This window comes from Orcinus orca, chromosome 14, assembly GCF_937001465.1.
Source record: "Orcinus orca chromosome 14, mOrcOrc1.1, whole genome shotgun sequence".
Classification (NCBI taxonomy): domain Eukaryota; kingdom Metazoa; phylum Chordata; class Mammalia; order Artiodactyla; family Delphinidae; genus Orcinus; species Orcinus orca.
This window is the reverse complement of record NC_064572.1, coordinates 52322283-52342627: the sequence shown is the minus strand read 5'-3', so window position 1 is coordinate 52342627 and position 20345 is coordinate 52322283. Positions and strand designations below refer to the sequence as shown.

General features: G+C 41.9%; 1 protein-coding gene across 8 annotated transcripts in view; it reads left to right on the top strand.

Annotated features, from left to right (window-relative positions):
* Positions 1-20345, top strand: part of SGMS1 (sphingomyelin synthase 1) — a 293295-nt gene that overhangs the window by 27919 nt on the left and 245031 nt on the right. For all 8 annotated transcript variants that reach the window (XM_033415853.2, XM_033415849.2, XM_033415842.2 and 5 more), the window contains one exon: positions 7205-7299. The gene's annotated coding sequence lies outside the window, so the exon portion shown is untranslated. The remainder of the gene's footprint in view (positions 1-7204; positions 7300-20345) is intronic.

Below are 20345 nucleotides of genomic sequence, written 5' to 3'. Positions count from 1 at the left end.
ACTCTTACAAAACCCCTGTGAGATAAGTGGTGTCTTCTATTTTTATGGAGGAGGAATAAAGACCCCATGTTCAACACATATTTATTGAGTACCTACTGTATGCTATGAGCCAGTTATTATACCCATTGACTAGTTCTGTGACTTTGGGCAAGTCATTTAATCGCTGAGTCAATTTTCTTATCTGTTAAATAGGGATCTATATCACCATATTTTCTCTCAGGGTGATTGAGCAGAGGTTTTAAAGAAGAACATAGACGGTCTGGCCATGGTATATACTGAGGAAACATTGGCAGTGGTTCTGTTGTTCTCTTCAAACACTTCATACTGTCCTGAGGCTGTTTCTGCCCCTTGCTGGCTAACTTCCTCTGGAAAATTGCCCCTTGGCCGGTCTCCTCCTCCACTCTGCATCAATATCAGGACCAACACAAGATTCAGCCTTTTGTTTTTAAGAAATCTGTTTCTCTGGTTGCTCTGTGTAGCTCACTAATGAATTGGCATCAGTTGGTCGAGAAAGAGATGGGATTGAACAAATTTTGAAAAGCAAACGTACAGTGCTGCAGTTACTCCTTCATCCCTCCTCTAAAGGCAGAGGACCAGTTACCATGGAGATTGCTGGTAGCTAACCTGGGGGCTGTGTTCCTAAATTCACATTTCTTACTTTGAATACCTAACCTGAGGTATGGCAAAAGGGGTACTAGGGAGGGACCTTATCTCTCAGAGTAATGGTGTGTGTAGTGTTGCTGGAATGTTTTAAATTTGTCATTTACTAGTCATTTAATCAAGCTTTTTTTCTTTGTTAGCCAGATAATTGGGGATGATTTCCAGGAAACTGGAAGTACTTTGAAGAGGGGCTGGTGTTTGAAATGAGTGCTTAAGATTCTCTGAAGTCAGTAACAGAAAAGTTAAATGAGCCAAATGCTTTACTCTGAGTCCATTCCAGCTTCAGTGTTTATGTAAGAATGTCTTACTTTTACTAATACCATAAAGGGTTAATCTAGTTGGCAAGGTTATTCTGTTTAGGGTGAGACAGAAAGAGAAAATCATAATATGAGTAAAAAAAAAAAATCATCATGGTACCAAGATGGCATTTTACAAATTGTCATCATCCATCATGGAGTATGAGAGGCTTTGCTTGTGGAAGCAAGGGTGTGCTTAAAACTGGCTCCCTGCTTTTACCTCTTCGGTAGCTAGAGCACGTTTTCAATTGTTAAGCATGTATCCAACGCTTACCATGTTCCAGGTCTATGTTAGGTATTAAGTCTCCTTAATCTTCACAGTAACCATCTGAAATAAAAGATAGTCCCATTTTACAAAACATCGTGTGGAGAGGCCATTTGACTTATCCAGTGTGACCCTGTGAGGAGGTGGCATTGAGCCCTGGTTCTCTGACTGTGCCTGCTGCTCTTATTGGAACCCACTCTGCCTCAATCTGCCTGTCACGGAGGCATGACAGCTGCTGCCTGCTGAGTGCCAAGAAAGCCAGCACACCTTCTCCCACTGTCGCATCTGTTTCTTTCATGGGGGCTGTTTCCAAGACCTAAGGTCAACACTTGCCTACCACAAGCCCTGAGATCGGGTAATTTTATTTTGTCCAGAAGGCCCATTATAGAAAGAACGTGAACTTTAAGTCAGAGAAAATGTTCAAGTGGTGTCTCCACCATTTTGTCACCATTGCAGGGCCTTCTGGCTGGTCTTGGGGGCCTGAAAAAGCTGCCTAGGGTAGTGGTTAAGAATGTGGATTCTGGAGTAAACTGGTTTCAAATCCTTGTTCTATCAGCTGTGTGACTTATCAGCTGTGTGACTGTGTACAACTTAATTGCTTTCTATGCCTCATTTTCCACCATCTGTGAAATGGGTGTAGCAATAGTTCCTACCTCACAGGGATAAATGATTGTAAAGAGACAAATAAGAACTGTCAAGAGGTTGAGTTGAAATAATCCCATTTTGGTCATCTTGGTCATCTAGTGCAATTGTTTCTTTCAGTGACATGATAACGAGCTTCCTTGAAATTTATAGTAACTTTCTTCTCTCCTTCTTGCCCAAAGTGAAAGAATTTCACATTTTTTTAATTTAATGCCAGCACAAATATTTGCTACCACGATTTTACTAGAAAAACAGATTAAATTATCACAAAATTACTATCTCCACCTAAGAAATTGAATTAGTAAATCTAAACAGGATGTTTTTTTGTCTAGAGAATACCTAAGTGTTTTTTGTAGAATTACTATACATAAAATTAGGTATAGTAAACAACAGTCTCATTTTTTAGGTGAATATATGAAAAACACAACCAATTCTATATTAAAAAAACAACAGCAACACCCTATTTCATTGAAATGATTTGACTCCCCTTCTTTAATCTTGAATTTGGCTGGGTTGCATTTGAATTAACTTTTTTTCCCCTTCAAGTTGACTGCCGTAAGAGGGGACCATAGCTGTGAGTCCACCAGGAGGACAGCAGTCTCTGAATTGAGCGTAGGTCTACAAGTCAAATTTGACTGATAACCCGTGGGCAACGTGGTGCTGGCTGAGTCTGCATCCTTATTCTGAAGTCTGTCCTGATGTCCTGTGACTAATATGTTCCAGCTGTCTGGGTCACTACTTTGGAGTACTATTTATTTGCAGCGGTGATGCTGCAAATAGGAAAAGCTTTCCCTTTTGTTGGTTGAAAGCTTTGCTGGTAATTAGCAAAACAGGCATGCCTCTTATTTGGAGAGAGACTGGAAAAGCGGCTGAAGAGTCAATTGTACGTAACCACTTTGGAAAACGATCTGGCATTACCGAGGAGAGTTGAACGAACATATGTGGTCCCAAGCCCAGCTCTCTTCTCCTAGGTATACGCCCTGGAGAAGTTTGCTGTGTGCACCGGGGGATGAGCAGTAGAATATAAATGCAGCATTATTCATAACAGCAAAAACTGAAAAATCCCCAGATGATCCTTAACAGTAGAACAGAGCAGTAAATTGTGGGTATGTTCACATAGTGAGAACTATATGGTGGTGAAAAATCAGCTACAGTCACATGAGTCAACAGGGATGAACCTCAAAATCAAAATCTTAAGAGGCGAGTCTGGAATACATACAGTCCTGGTTTCCTTTGTATTAGGCTTAAAGCCAGGCAGAACACAACAGCATATTGAGAATACAGATGTGGTAAAACCATACAGAGGAGGAAAGGATTGACTCAAGATTCAGGCCTGTGGTTATCTCTGGTGGGGAGAGTGGAGGGGTTGAGGTACAGGAAGGGGTACACAGGCCTTTTGTTTCTTTGTTTGTTTTAAACAAAAGTCAAACCAGAACCTAGCACCACCAACTGGGTATTAACATACATGGGATTCATTTTATTATTCTTTAAGCTGACATATGTTATTATATTAGTTATCACTGCATAACAAGTTACCTCAAAATTTAGTGGCTTAAAAGTGATAAATCTTCATCATCTCACACAGTGTCTGTGTGGGTCAGGAAACCAGGAGCAGCTTCGCTGGATGGTTCTAACCAGGGGAAGGTCACATGGGGCTGCAGTCAGGATGTCAGTGGAAGCAGCCATCGTCTGAAGGCTTGCCTGGCCTGGAGGATCTGCTTCTCAGAAGCCTTACTCACCTGGCTGTTGCAGGAGGCCTCGGTCCTTACCACGTGGGCCTCCCTCTAGGGCGGCTGGAGTGTCCTCATGACCATGACGTGGCAGCAGGTTTCCCTGCCAAGGCAGTGAGAGGGAAGCTGCTCTTTGGACCTGGCCTTTGAAGTCACACCCCATCCTTTCCCCAATATCCTATTAGCCACACATGCCAGCCCTATTCAGTGTGTGTGTGTGTGTGTGTGTGTGTGTGTGTGTGTGTGTGTGTGTGTGTGTGTTGGGGGTACTTCACAAGAGCCTGAGTGCCAAGAGGCAGGGGTCATTGGGGGCCATCTGGGAGGCTGGCTACCATGGTAGGCACTTTTATTTTTTTATTTTTTAAATTAAATTTTTTTTATTGTGTGTGTTTGGTCTTTGTTGCTGCTCACGGGCTTTCTCTAGTTGCGGCAAGTGAAGGCTACTCTTCGTTGCGGTGCGTGGACTTCTCATTGCGGTGGCTTCTCTTGTTGTGGAGCACGGGCTCTAGGCGTGCGGGCTCAGTAGTTGTGGCATGTGGGCCCTAGAGCACGCAGGCTTCAGTAGTTGGCGCGACAGGCTCAGTAGTTGTGGCTCACGGGCTCTAAAGCGCAGGCTCAGTAGTTGCAGTGCATGGTTTTAGTTGCTCCGTGGCATGTGGGATCTTCCCGGACCAGGGATCAAACCCGTGTCCCCTGCGTTGGCAGGCAGATTCTTAACCACTGCGCCACCAGGGAAGTCCAGCACTTTTAAATATATTTCACAATAAAAGTTTTAATTTAGAGACAAACTAAATTGGTCAGCTTATTTTTCTTTAGGAATGATGCAGGCATCCATTTAAATGAAAATTACTAGAGATGCTGAAGGTGTTACCAATCAGTATGGGTTGGAAGAAAAGTCAGTGGTTTAATCTGAGTAACTAAGTGGCGGAGCCTGCCTGACGGGAATGTCCAAGGGGCAGGGAGCGGGTGGAAGGGCAGTGAAGAGAGGAACTTCAGTAACACTCACACCAGGACGTGCGGTATAGAGATGGGATTGTATGTATCTAGACTTCATCCCACCTATACCTAGATCTGGCAAAAATCTGGGGCTCCTGAGTTTGAAGCGAATTCTCCAAAGCAGGGGCTATTGGGAGCTTCCTGGACGCACTGTGATATTAAAACCCCTACCAGCTTCACACGTTGTCCCAAGACCATCTTTAATGAAAAAGGAGATTCCATCCCTCACTCCCTTCCCCCGCATGTAAGGGTGTGGCTGGAAATGAACTAGGCAAGTAAGGATAGGAGTTTTGGCTTTAAAATTCATGCAATGGGTGCTTCCCTGGTGGTCCAGGGCGGTGAGACTCCACACTCCCAGTGCAGGGGGCCCGGGTTTGATCCCTGGTCGGGGAACTAGATACCACATGCCGCAACTAAGAGTTCACATGCTTCAACTAAAAGATCCCACACGCGGCAATGAAGATCCTGAGTGCTGCAACTAAGACCCGGCGCAGCCAAAATAAATAAATAAATAAATATAAAAGAATTCATACAATGATTGCATTCAACTCCATAATGCATATCTGTTTCAATATTAACAGCTTTAATATTACTGATTCACTTGCTTATCTTTCCCTCACCAAAATCCGTGAGTAAAGTTGATGTTTCCAAAGATACATCATGTTTTTTCCTTTGGTTTTGTGTTGCTGTTGGCGTAACTTCTTGGTCAGTATTCCTGGGGTCCAAGTGCTCTTGTTGGTGAATCATATCCTATCTTTTTTGTGAGTTGCAACATCCTTGTGAACAGGTGTTCCAACCCACAGGAGAGGTAGCTGCCTGGAGAGGTTTTCTCAATTTTTAATACTTTAAAAAAATAATTTAATACTTAAAAAAATAATTTATTTATTTTTGGCTACGTTGGGTCTTCCTTCGTTGCTGCGCGTGGGCTTTCTCTTTGTTGCAGTGGCTGCTCTTTGTTGTGGTGTGCGAGCTTCTCACTGCGGTGACTTCTCTTGTTTACGGAGCATGGGCTCTAGGCGCACAGGCTTCAGTAGTTGTGGCACGTGGGCTCAGTAGTTGTGGCTCGTGGGCTCTAGAGCACAGGCTCAGTAGTTGTAGCGCACGGGCTTAGTTGCTCCGCGGCATGTGGGATCTTCCAGGACCAGGGCTCGAACCCGTGTCCCCTGTATTGGCAGGCGGATTCTTAACCACTGTGCTACCAGGGAAGTCCAGAGGTTTTCTCAATTTTTAATCAAGCTAGTGAGCGGAGGAGACAGGACTAAAAGCCAGGTGCAGGGGTCCCTGACTAGCTTTCCTCAGACTTTTGTACACCAGCATCTTCACATGGTAGACATCAAGACCTCTAAACCTTTGCGCATTGCGTGCAGAATTTTGGTGATCAGCAGATGAAGGGCAACTTCAGGCCATCATGCAGGGTAGTTTTGATGCTGCTTCCATCTTTATTGGCAGAGCAGTCAGTGTCTGTGCCATTATATTCTGTTGTATTTTGCCTTTTATAAAAATGAATGGAAAATCTTCAACAGCGAGTGGTAATTGCCTTTCTGTGTGGCAGCGATAAAAATTACCTGGGGTGCCATGTGAGCCTTGTTTTACTTTCTTTGGCCAATAGCGTGCTTTCTTGAGAAAGAAGGGAGAAAAATGAAATACATATATATAAAATGTCAAAAATACATTAAGGGTTATTGTGTTTCAAAGGGAAGTATAATGACTAATAGTCATTATAGTAATTAGTAATCATAATTATAGTATTATTCGTACTATTAAGAATGATTATTAATATATACTCTCAGGGAGTAAACTGCAGTGTGTGCGTGCCCCTCCCCCCCTCCCCGCCCCTTCCCCACAATGACATGCGGCTGTGTTGTTTGGCTGTTTGGCTTTGAGGTTGGTTTTCAGGAGGGTGTCATGTTATGGGGTAGGGAGCGTGGGGACGGCCTGTGAATTTATGTTCCCTTCCTAGCTGATATAAGTACTGTGCTTTCTCCTTTCCTAGTGAGATAAGCCCTGAGCTTGAGGTCAGAAGACCTAAGTAGCAGTTTCATGTCTGATGTTTTGAATGTCCTATATCATCTCTGACACTTAGCTGCCTCCTCTGGAAAATGGAATCAGTAAACACCGCTTGCCTCACAGGGCTGTGAGGTGTGGTGAGGTGTGGTGGAGGCCATCAGGCCCTCGGGCCACTGTGCCCTAGAGTACGTATTATAGTCGAGTGGAGCAGCATGTCTGGTGTGGTTCTGTGAGGGTACATGAGTGCCTTCTAAGTGTAGTCTCAGAATCCAAGGTCAGAGTCAAGCTCCGGTCCTTGAAGCCCCAGTTTTTGTTCACGTGGAAGTTTAGGCTACATCACTGCCCTGAAATTTATGTGAATTAAAAGAAACTTACTGAGGAATTCCTTTGTTCCAGAAGTTCCTTGAGTGGGTCAGGCCAGTGGTTGTTCCCTACATTCAGTACGTGATGGGATTATTTTTTTCTCTTTTCACTTTTCTCCTTGCTTAAAAAACAGTTTCAACAGAATTTTAACCTACAGGCTTGACATATATTAACACTGTCTCAACTGAAATGGCATTAACTTAATAAAAACCTTTGGTGGTAACGTGTTTTGCTTATTCTTGCAGGGCGAGGACAGCATGAACATCCATAAATGTGCCTCTGGGCATATTTAGCCATTCGTTTTTGATTAGGAAAAAGAAGACGGCCATCCACTTGAAAGGTGAGTAAAGATTTCTGTGCGTCTTTTTATTATAAAAATGTTCAAACATACTGAAGAGTTAAAAAATGGACAGTGAGTTTACATTTAACAGTTGTTAGCATTCTGCCACATTGTGTGTACCTGTGTGTGTGTGTGTAGTAGGTTTCTACTGTTTTCTGCTGAAACATGTGAAAGTAAGTTGAAGAGATCATGACATTTTATCCTCAATTCTTGGGGATGCAGTTCCTAAAAATAAGAATATTCTCCCCTGAGGGACATTTTGGAACATTCATAAACTCCATGACAGAATCATTTAATTAAACACAGTTACAGTTTCCTATTAAAAGATGTAATTTTGAATTTATGTTCCCTTCCTGGCTGATATAAATAAGGTCAGATTTAAAAAATATTTAAACAGTGACTTACTTAATGGACAGACCTATATAGTGAATTTGTTTGATATGGAAAACATCTGGACATGAAGGATTGCAATTTGCACTACACGCGTGTGCACTGTATAAGAGAGGATTACTGTGCTTTCTCTGTTCCTGGTAATCTGCCCATCTGGCCCGCTGTAGCTGATGTTTATTGTTAGGTCAGAGGATCTGATAACTACTCTTCCCTCCTTCCTGACCAGCATTCACAAGTAGACCAGTCTCTGTGATTTAATGTGATCAAAGGTCTTAATTGATTTTTTTAGCCTGCACTTACAAGGAGAATGGGAAAAGAATATGAGTGGTAATGTCCAGTTGAGGTTAGTGTATTAAGATCAACATTAGAGAGAATCAGAATGATTCCCAGCCCCAAAATTTGACTACCTGAGTCGAAACTTTACATAAAGTCTTAAAGATGGGTGTTCAGCTTGGACTGTAGTTGTAAGTATTACCCATGAGGGCCGTTTACACAGTCGGTCATTACAGCTCTGTGGTGCTTGCAGGGTTGCTGTTGCTGTTCTACATTCTAATCTCAGTTACATTTTGTTTACAGTATCTTCTTCTGGAGGCCCTGAGTGTTGCAGCATTTCTTCATTTATGTTTATGAACTAGATTTACCCATTTAGAGCGTTATTTTAAAAGAAGTCTGTTTAAGTGAGCCATTTAGGGCAGCAGAGTCGTCTTAGTATTTTCATTTCTGATTTAGAACAAAAAGTTAGTGACAGCAGTAAAGTTTCTGAAAGACACTAACTTTCCGAAGACGCTGGGACTGGAATTACAGGTATCTCAAAATGATCTAGTTTGCTTTCTCAGTGTTTGGCCTCTGTCTGGTTATGCTTAGAAAAAATGAGGAGGCGTGCCTGGGGCTCCACATGAGGCCAGAGGCTCTGCAGGATGGCGGAAGGGAAGGCATATGGGGCTCTGTGTGCGGCCTTCAGTTGGCTCTCTAGTCCTGGACCACTTAGAAATGGGGGAGTGTTTGTTTCTTAAACATTCTATTGAAATAGAATATATATACAGAAAATACGCATATTGTAAGTGTATAGCTCAATGCAGTTTCCAAACTGAGCTCACTAATGTAACCAGAACCCAGATCAAGAAACAGAACATTCTCCCCACAGCCTCATGCCTCCTCTAGACACTAGATTCCGGACATTACCCACTCGGTGGGTAATTACTCTCTTGACTTCTAGGAGCATAAATTAGTTTGCCTGTCTTTCTGTGTGTGTGTGTGTGTGTGTGTGTGTATGTATAATGCAGATCGTACTCTTCTGTGTCTGACTTTCCTCATTCAACAATGTATTAGAAAGATTCCTCCGTATTGTTGCATGTAGTTGTAGATTGATCATTTTCATTGCTGTAGAGCATACCATTGTGTGAGAATCCAGCAGTTTATTCCTTCTGTTAGATGCAGGTGATTTTTCTGGGCTCATCCACTCAGAGCACCCTGTGGCAGAAATGAGGATTAACCAAGGTTTTATCCTCATTGTGGTTACCGTTGAAGTGTCCCGAGTTGTCCAGCCTCTGCCCAGCTTCTGCTGTGATACAAAGGAGGAATCCCGGCAGCCGATAGAAGGTTGAGACACAGTTGGAAGAGATTGGTTTTTCAGTCCTGTAATGATTCCTGTTGCTTTTCCTGTGACTCACCATGTCCCTTTTCTCTTTGTTCTCAGCTGGCACGTTTTTTCCATCCTTTTGTCTGTCATTGTAAGTCTTTCTGCACCCCCTCCAAGGAGACAGTAACTATATCAAACAGTAGGCAATCAGTAAATATTTAAAGTTCATTGGGTGTTGATATTAGGTGTTAGATGAAGGGTGAAGAGTTGCAAGTCATGGGCTTGCTCTTGAGGAGCCTGTGTTGTGGTTACAGTTTCATAGGTACAGGTATGGGCCACATCGCTGGAAACCAGTTGTACTGTAAAGTTCAGGATGTAAACTCAAAGGCTTGCATGGGCCAGGCTTGTAACATGACGGAAATTAGTAGGGGGCGGGGTTGCTCAGTAAGGAGTGATGGAGCTGTGGGGAATGAGTATATATGCCCTGCCCAATTTTTGACCCAACAAAACAGAACATGTCTGGCTGAATTTAGCAAATCCACCAATGTCCACCCTTCAGGGAATAGAGTGTTCATTATAAGAAAGTGGTTCCCATGGGATTTGGGTGTTTTTATGGCCAAATTCTGTTTTTATAAATGAAGTTTTATTTGAACACTGTCGTGCTCATTTGTGTATGTATTGTCTATGACCGCTTTTGTGCTACGACAGCAGAGTTGAATAGTTGTGAAAGAGGTTGAGTGGAGCATTTGCAACAGTGACCATATGGGCCACAATGGCTAGAATATTTACCATCTGGCCCTTTGCATAAAAGTTTGTCAACTCCTGCTTTACTTCATCAAAGCAAGGACATAGTGATAATAACCTCTGTAGTCATGAAATAGTGTGAGCCCATTACTTTTAGTGTTAATACCTTTATTTATTCGTTTATTTATCCAACAGATATTTACAGAGTGCCTATTGTACGTCAGGCGTGAAATGGTGATAGTCAGATATGGTTCTTGCCCTTGTGGGCTTTACAGAGACCCCTGTGAACTTGAAGTTCCATTGTAGGGTTGTGCTTTCTGTGAATCAGAACAAAAGTGTAATATGGAAATAGATTTACAAAATCCTCAAATTTAAACTAATATATCGGCTATTTTTGTTAATTTTATAAATTTGATGAACACTTACTCTGTGTAATCTAATGGTTAATTCAGTTATAAAAAAGTATGTTGTATGATATCATATAAATAATTATGTGTTTAGAGGTCCTAATTGTTTACATGTTATAACAAAGATTGTTTGAAAGCAGCCTGTCTGGATAGGGCTGTGATCTTTGAAGAGCTTACCAAAGCAAGCCAAGCAGACCTTCAGTCTTAGGCCATGATAATAAGAAAAAATAAGCCTCAGCAGAAAGAACAGCACACAAGGTAATAAAGTTTGGAATGTAGTTAAACAAATGTATCTTTGTTGGTATGCTTATCTGCTTGCTTACTCGAGGTCATTAAAGTTTGTTTCTTCTTAATAGGAGGCTGTAGAGTGCAATGTAATGAACATAGAAAATAGAGAAATATTTTTAAATTTTCTCCAAGGAGTGTGAAACTGGTTTTTAACATCATTTTCACTCAATTAGCATTTTTATATATGCTCATCTATGCTTTTCGGGTGGACACTGGGGCTATGACTGACCTGTCACCATAGTTATTTAGCTGTGTGTAATAATTTGAAGATGTGAAAACGCACAAAGTCCTGACAGTGTTTATACACTGCCTTAGGAGCCATCTGATGTCAAGTGTCACGCTGCTTGCACCTTCTGAGGCTGTGGTCTGGGCGACCAATGTGTGCTTTCCTCTGAAATCTAATTATGAGGATTTGTCTGAAGGAACTATAGGGAAGGAATGTTAGCTGGTGCAATGAACAGTTCAATGAATATGGTTAAAACTAGTACTGATTTCTTCTGTTGGCAAAATTAATAAATAAGGTTAAGGTTTAGTTCCTCTTCTTTATGAGGAAGAAATGATATATACACCCATACACAACTTTCTGCTTCTTGTGTTTAAAATGTTTTTAAAAACCTCAATCTTATTCTTCATTTTAGTAATTTTTTGTAGTGGTTTGGATTTAGGGGTAACTGAAAAATGAGAAGACTGAGAGGAAGTAAATATCACAGTCGTTTTCCTTGCAGAGCTGAAAACTGCAGGCTTAACTGCTTTGGTTAAAAATAAAGTTTTATGAAACAAATTTGATGATAGGCCAGAACACTTGATCTGTGGCATTAAAAAAACTGGATCTTCTATTCTACATAATATGGAGTTCTTCTGTCAAGAACTCCAGCTCCAGGAGTGTTTAATTTGTCAAGGCTAGCTAATTAACATTCACTTTCTCAGTCTCTCAAGTTTTATTTTCGGAGAGGGAAAGGACTGAAGTGCAGCTGAATATAGCTTGATAGAGCGAAACGTGTTTTAGAAAGAGATCAGAATGATTCTCTTGGTTGCAAGTAACAGAAAACCCAATTCAAACTATCTTAAATAAAAAGGTTTATTGGTTCAGGTGGTTGAAAGTCTAGAGATGGATCTGACTTCAGGAAGGGCCAGATTGGGAATCCAAACAATGTTATGAGGACCATTCTTGGCTGCATGTTCTTGGGCTACAGGTGAGACCTCCAGCGGCTTCAGGTTGACGTCGTTGCAGTGACCATCCAAGGCACTGCACAGACGACGTTCTTGGTCTGGTGCCTAGCGCTGGACCAGTCACTGTGGCCAGGGACATGGGCCCATCCTGACTGGATTGCCCATTCACACATAGTGTCTGAGGTGAGCACCTCTTCAAGCACTGATTGATGACAGCGGGGAATGGTTCCCACCAGAAGCACAGAAATTAGGGAGGGTCAGTGGATGCTGAGAGGCAAACTAATAATAATAATAATAAATGTATCTTTTTATGGTTTGCAGAGCATTTTCAGGTGTATTCACTTGTTTGACTTGAAAGAAGCATCAGGGAGGCAGGATAAAGAAGTGATTAAGAACATGGATCCCGGGGCCAGACTGTGTGGGCTCAGTGATTAGCCACATAAGATTTTGACAAATACTTAACCTCTCTGTGCCCTAGTTTCCTCACTGTGCAATGGGGATAAAGGTACCTACCTTATAAGGTTCTGGGAAGGATTAAATTAATGGGTATTTGTAGGGCACTTAGAACAGTACCTGATACATGCTGGTCCCTCTGTCCCTTGTTATTTTTGTTATCTTTGAGACAGCCCTGCGCAGAGTGACAGGTGAGCTTGTGGAAGTCCAGAGTCGCATGGCCTGTAAGGGGGCAGCAACATCAGTCAGGTCTCCTGACTTCTTCCCTGGCCCCACAGTTGCCTTTATGTAATGACTGTGGAGCGTTTGGATTAATAATCAATCAAAGAAGCAGAGAGGGAAAAACTCTTACAAAGTAGGCCTGTTGTTTGGATGTACCTACGTGTACAAGCAGGGCAGCGTTACTTACATATTCTATTTGCAGGCCGATCTTTAGCTTCCCAGGTACAGAGTGCCCCCAGGGATATTTAGAGGACATCAGTGGGAGGACGTTGGCACAGAATTTTTCCACCCTGGTGGGCACAGGCTTGGGACAGTCAGCCGTATCCAGGGTTAGCACTCACTCCGGAGGTGTTTGCTGATTGTTTAATCAGAGCCAGTAATTCTGAGCTTTAGAGGAAACCAAGACTTTTGTGGTTGGGAGGCGATTTGAACCCATCAGTACGGTGTGAGGATGTAATTTCTGAGAGAGAGGCTCACACGGCCCCAGAATGCTGCTTCCAAAGGCCTTTAGCCAGTTCTGTCTAGAAAAAGACACCGTTTTCCTCATTAAGAATATATTCCCACAACGGTGAGACAGTTTTGTGGGGAAATTATTCGAATGACTTAATGAAGGAGGCTTGCCCCGGGGACTCAGACTTTGGTGTGACCCAGACATCTAAGGAGGGTCATGTTGCTTTCCGAGGAGTAGACAATGATTTCTTTGTACTGACTGTGGACTCAAGACGCTGTGTTGCTGTGGATTATCTTTAACATCCCACCCCAAATATGCAGCTCTACATGAGAAGAAAAACTTAGCAGAAACCACAATTTTGGCTCTCCCTACAGTGCTTCTGAGGAAGAAGGGTGCGCTTCGGCATTCCCAAAGCTTGCTTCGTGGGCGAACCCATCCGCTTCCCTGCATGGAAAACTCTGCCCTGCAGTGAGCGGCCTGTCCTCCCTTGCTGCCCCTGTGCCTGGTATGTGGGAGGTGCTCAGATAGTTCTTGAATGAACAAACCTATTTGAACTATGCCTTTGTCTTCATTTTCAGTTTCTTTTGACAAGAAATTGTTTACCGTGTAGATGTCTTCAGGAATTTCGGCTCTGAGTCTGACATTACTTTCTGTGTGAACACACCGCATTATGTTCTTTCTTCAGATGAAGGTGGTGGTGTTTGAGTATTGATTCCAACACCTGCTTTTACAATGGTGTTTATACTCCAGATAACACCTATTCAGAGAGTAAAGGGATCAGCTACTAATTCTGTAGAAACGACCCTTGGTTTGCTAAATGCTTGTGGGAATCATAAAAGGTTCTTAGATTTAATCCCACTTACTTTGTTCTTAGGTCCTTGGGAGCTTTTTGTCTTGTTTAGTAGTCTGGGATTGAATATTAATAGATTCTTCCTTGTCTTTAACCTGACCCTGTTTTATAGCTGAAAAAACAAGGGCAACCTTGTTTCCTGTAAGTCAACAACAAAAGTAATAACATTATTATTCATTGTGTGATGGGTACTGCCCTGAGTTCTTTTATTGATTATCCTGTTTAATAGTCTCAACAACTCCGTGACCACTATTTTGTAGATGATGAAACGGAGGCAGAGCCAGAATGTGGCTGAGTGGCCCCAGGTCTGCTTGTAGCGCTCAACACACGCTGTACTGCCCATTGGCATGGGTCACTGTCCAGGCCAGGGGCTCTCAAACTGCCTGCATATTGGAATCACCCTTAGGGCTATAAAAGCACTCCGAGTCCAGGTACCCCCTCCCCCGCTCATGTTTTTATTTACTTGGTCTAGGATCTCAGGTGAAGGTGCTGTGCGTTCAGGATTGAGAACCTTTGAGCCAGAGCAGTGGTTCTTAAAATTTGGTCCCCAGAACAGTGGCATCAGCATCACCTGGGCACTTGTTAGAAGTAGAACTTCTTAGGTCCCACCCACGCCTACTGAGTTGAAACTGTAGGGTGGAGGTCTAGCCGTCAGTGTTTTAACAAGCTCTCTGTGATTCTTTTTTCCTTAAATTGTAAAATACATAAACTTCATCCTCGTAACCACTGTTGCGTGTACAGTTCAGTAGTGTTAAGTATATTCACATTGTGGGGAAGTAGATCTCCATAACCTCCTCATCTTGCAAACCTGAAACTCTATACCTATTAAACGGTTCTCCTTTCCTCTCTTCCCCTCCCCAGCCCCTGGTAACCACCAGTTTACTTTTGTCTCTGTGAATTTGGCTACTTTGGATACCTCGTATAAGTGGAACTCCAGGTGAGTGTTGTGGACACACAAGTTTGAGAACCCCGCACTCCAAAATTCGATTTGGCTTATCTCCCATTAGACTCCTACCCACACCATTCGTATCAACCATACTGTGAATCTCAAACACACCTTGAGCGTGCCACTGTCTTCCCAGTTCTGCCTCTGCCCCCTTGTTGTCCTGTGTCACTCGTCAAGTTGCTGAACTTCCCTGAGCTAGTTCTCTCATCTCTATAAAGGAAATAACCGAACTTGCAGAGTCTGCTAGAAGTTAAATGATTAGACACATGTGAAAGTATTTTGTAAGCTATCAGGTGGTATACTAATGAAATATTAAGTATAGAAATATCTTTTTAAAGTTTAGTTTTTATTGAAGTTATACAAGCTTGATTTTTAAAGGGTTATGTAGTTCCACAAGGCTTCTCATCCCCTTTATGGTGTTGCGCCCTCCCTGCCCTCCAGTTTCTTATTTGGTATTTACCTTATACTGTGTAAACAGGATTCACAGGTATGCTATATAGTATAGTTTGATTACTTTAACTTTCCTGCACATAGATTTTTCTTGGAGTTAATAATTGTCTTGTTTTTAAAAATTTTGTGCCCTTATCACTAAGTTAGCCACAAACAGCCTTCCATGTGAATCTCCTCCCAATATCTTAGGTATTTTATCAATTTTATCTTCTTGACATTATCTCACCTGGAGTCTTAGGCACTGCACCTGTCTAGACCATATCCTCTCCAGGCCTGCTGTGTACCACGCCTTGAGATGGACTCTTCCTTCAACACCATTCTGGGGATTTCTCTTATCTTGCTTCTCTATGGGCTTCCCTGTTTTCCACATTCCATATTCCCTTCTTTCTTGGTTTATTCCCTTATTTTGGCGTGTTAGTTTCTGCTGTATATTTATATTTACCATACAGTCTGGTTGGTGTAGAGTTCTAGACTGGCAGTCTCTGAACCTAGAATAGTGAAGGATTTGCTCGTTGCCTCCAGGCTTCCGGTGTTAGTGGTGATAAATCTAAGACCTTCTGATTCCCCATTCTCCTCAGGTGAACGATCTTTCTTACTTTTTCTCTCGGACTCCTAGTTCTTCACGATAATGTTCCTTGGTGGGGAGGGTCTATTTTCATGTATTGTGCTGAGATCTGAATGGGCATTTTCAGGCTGGAAACTCACCTCTTTCATTTTTAGGAATTTTCTTGACGTCTGTTATTACTGACTTTTCCCCCTCTTTTCTCTGTTCTTTCCTTCTGAAATTCCTGTTAGGTGTTGACTGACTTATACTGTTGACTGTGATCTTTACTCCTGTTTTCCACCTCTATTTTTAAGCTGTTTTCTTAGAATATTTCCTCAACTTTACTTTCTAATCTTTCTATTCAATTTTTTATGTTTGTTACCATGTTTTTATTTTCTGATAGTTCTTTTTTTTGGTTTGTTCTTCTCTGGATGCTTCTATTTTATAGAGTCTTGTTTTTTTATAAGAGTATTCTCTTAGCTCTCTGAGGAGATAATTATACTTTTTTTCTTTTCTTTTTTTTTTTCTTTTTGAAGCTTTCTTTTTCTCATGATTTTTATTAACTTGCTTTTTTTCCTGTTTGTTTCCGTCTTTCATATTAGACACTTTCTTTATGTGGCTGATGATCCTTGAGTGTCAGTTCATGGTTAAGAATGGGGCTTCATAAATTGGAAGATATGGCTTCTTTGGGTCTGCTACGTCAATTGCCATTTTCAAATTGATTTCCAGCTTTAAAAAGTTTAAAATTTAAATCTCTCTCCTTGTGGATTTATGCCTTTAAAAAGCAGTAACTGGGGCTTCCCTGGTGGCGCAGTGGTTGAGAGTCCGCCTGCCGATGCAGGGGACACGGGTTCGTGCCCCGGTCCGGGAAGATGCCACATGCCGCGGAGCGGCTGGGCCCGTGAGCCATGGCCGCTGAGCCTGCGCGTCCGGAGCCTGTGCTCCACAACGGGAGAGGCCACAACAGGGAGAGGCCCGCGTACCGCAAAAAAAAAAAAAAGCAGTAACTGTTGTATTGGGGGTTTAGGAGAGAGAGGAACTAAATAATGTGTGTCTGTCCACTGTCTTTAACTGGAAGTCAATATAGAAGTCTTAAAAATCCAGGGCAGGATTTGTAGCGTTGGTATTTGGTGAGACACATACCTGCAGTGGTGAGCCTTAGCTGGTGTTCTTTTATTTTTAAGGCGTGATATATATTTAGATTGCCTCAGTAGAGATCTTGGCTTTCTTGTTAACTCTGCAGCAGCTGCCTCTTTTTCTTGGTTAAAGGCTTTCATTTCAGATGTAAAATACCAATAAATTTATAAATAATTGGGCTTTGAGATAAAAAATAAGAATCCTTAAAAAAAATCCTTATTGATGTTTCTAAAAGCAATTTTCTGAGGGTAAGCATCTAATTCTTAGATTAAAATGCAGCTGACACATTAAGCCTTCTTACATGAAAAGCCCAATAATAGGCTTTAATGCCGTTTGTCCTTGACCACCCACAAAGGGCACTGCCGCAGGCCAGAGGGATTGGACATAAATATGGCATGGGGAGTGAGGCTGTGTTTGTGACTTTGATCCCTAGTAAATGCTTCAACAAAGCATTCAAGCTCGGATCGTCAGAGAGTAGGTAAAAAACTAACCTTAATTCTGATAGCAGGTCTCTGCAAAAATTAAGCAGGTTTGGGGAGGGCAGTGCGGTTCTTTTAATATAGGCCAACTGACCTTGGGTTATTGGGTTATCTCCTGATGTGCCCCTTGTGGTGATAAATTCAGTTTCTTTCTGTCCTCTCTGAACATTGGGTGTGTCCTGTGGCAGATAGATACCCATGCTTCCTTCCCGCTTACTGGGGCACAGCCCCTCAGAGGAATGCCTTGGTCATTGGGTGATAACTGAGATGGTAGTTCCTGGCCTGGTGGCGATTAGATAACAGAAGTTCTTTTCAGAAGACTTGCAGCTCTGCACAGCAGCAGCTCTTCAATAGCTATAACTTCACCACTGGGAAAGGAAAGGAAAACCTCTCTGCTTCCGTGCTGATTGCTGTGGAAGCTTGCCCAAGATCCTTTTTTTGTGTGCAGAGCTGTGTGCAAAACTGAGAAATTGCTTTCTACTTAAAATATTGGCCTTTTATTACTCTATCAACCTTTGGGGAAATCAGATTCACAGTTTACCTAAGTTTAGAAAGTCAGTTACTCACTCTTATTGTTAAAGCCACCAACAATCTAGGGGTAATTTTAGTTACTGTCTTGAGGTTGAATTAAAATAATAGGAGCACGGTACTGTAGATCTTCCTTGTTAGTTTTTGAGTTTTTTTAAAAAGCTAAATATAAATAAATTATGAATTCTTGTCAGTTAGGAAGGGACCCTTTTTGTTAAATTAGAAACTCCTCTCTCTATATTTCTGTGTCCTTCTCCCTTAATATATATACAGTAGCAAAATGACCTCCTGGTGCTGTGTCTGTTACTTCACAGGCAGAGACCAGAGTTTTTAGTGCTAAGAGGGAAACTTGCAAATGATGACAAGTTAGCTGACCAATGTCCAGCCTGAGTTTTCTGAGTTTTGTCACCCTCGTTGATTATCAGCATTGCTGCCTCTGCCACGCTTCCACTTTTAAAGCTCTAGCCCAAGCATGAGCAGAATATTTCCTTGGTTACTCTCAGCTTAATTGAAGCAGCCTGAGTTTTCTATTTTCTGCATTCTGAGGGTCAGCAATGGAAACTAAACCTCTTTTTTTTTTTTTTTTTTTTAATTAAAAGGAGAGCTACGACTGTTGTTTGCAGAAACTGCCAGCTTCTGATCTTGCTAGAGCTACTTCACTCCCAGGGCTTAAAGCCCCAGCTCTGTGCAGTATTTATAGATTCCTGAATAAAGAATCGAGGAAGAAGCAAATATGTATAGTTTCCAAGTGATTTACATTATATGCCCTGTGGCATTTTATTATTTAAAATTTCGTTCTGTTGCCAGCATGATTTTGGCACTTAGCATGTGATAATTATGATTTGTATTCTTTAACAAACTTCTATTGGCAGAGGTTTATCACATACATACGTTACAGTGTAATGTGTACCATCAAAAGTGCTATCAAGAAATGAAGGGTTAAATTTATGAGACAGATAGTTTTGTGATTCAAAAAATGTGTGAGGCAGACTATAGCTTTGTCATTTGTGCTTTGCGATTGCCATGAATAGGCCCCTCATCTGGTTGAGAATTTTAACTACCCAGTTTCTCTATGGGAAAAATTGCTCTTCAGACAGTGTGAATGAAATATCCTATCCATGTGGGACTCCTCATGCTCTTGGAGGGAGATGAGAAGAAAGGGTAGCATTTATGGCATTTGGCTGTTTCGCTGAAAGGGGGGTGTGTTCCTCCAGCTGCAGCAGTGGTGGCTGCTGGGAGGACAGTGAGACAAGGGTGTCTAAAGAGGGTCTAAGATCAGGTACTTGGTGAGGGTTTTCTGAGGTCGCTCGCTTTTCACGTTTCACGTGAGACCCCAGTATCTGATGCCTTTTGTGGAGGCCACGGTTATAACCTTGTTTGAGAGATTTACTGTTGGGTCCATAACGGGGACAAGCTGGCCATGCTTCTGTTGAAAGAAGTTGGGTCTCGCCTGCAGGGTGAGCTGCTTTAGCTCGTCCATCACCCAGCTTCTTGTGGGGCATCTCTGATCAGAAGCTGGGGCAGATCCGTGTTAGGTGGTGGGGTTGGTGGGGCTACTGTCTCCCACTTGGGAATTTTTGGAACCTTCTTTAGTGATATGGTGTGTAAAAGCCCATGTTTAGAATTAGACAAAACAGATCTGGTTGTATATCCTAGCATCTTGGCTGAGACCATGGGCGAGTTACTTCACCTTTCGAAACCCCAGTTTTCTCATCTGTAAAATGGGAATGTTGTTTGCTTCAGGGTTATTTTAAGGATTAAATGAGATTTTATATATATATATATATTTTTAGTACTAATTATAATACATTAATATATTTATTATTAAATATATAAAATATATGAGCTTTCTATGTTAATATATAAATTTTTATATCTATCTTACATATATATATGTGCACAGAGACATGTACACTCTATACACATACAGTAGCACCTGGCACATAGTCAGTGCTAAATATTCAGAGGATTTTATTATCACACCATTATGTATTATTATGCTGTAATTATGCTCAGACATTGTGGTGTGCTGGGTACCGTATGGTACCCCCTTGGCTCCCTTCCTCCCAGATGCAACAGTGCTCACTGTGGGGAAATGGGAAAGATGCTAGGCTTTGCTGAAATTGCACCCAGATTCGAATTTGCTTTTCTTAGTTCTTATTCTTCCGACTCTTAAGCTTTTGCCTTTTCTTAATGTTCAGCATGTTCTCTTAAAGTATTAACTATTAAGATGGGCATGACAGCTCTCTGGGCAGGGAACATAGGCTGCCCCGGCACGGGCAAAGTGGCTTTATAAAGACGTTGTCTCTTCATCAGCTTTTTAAGGTTTACTTTTCCCTCCACTAAGGGAGAATTTGTTTATAAAACAGTTTATTAGGCAGCCATTAGTTTTTCCACTTTTTGTCAGT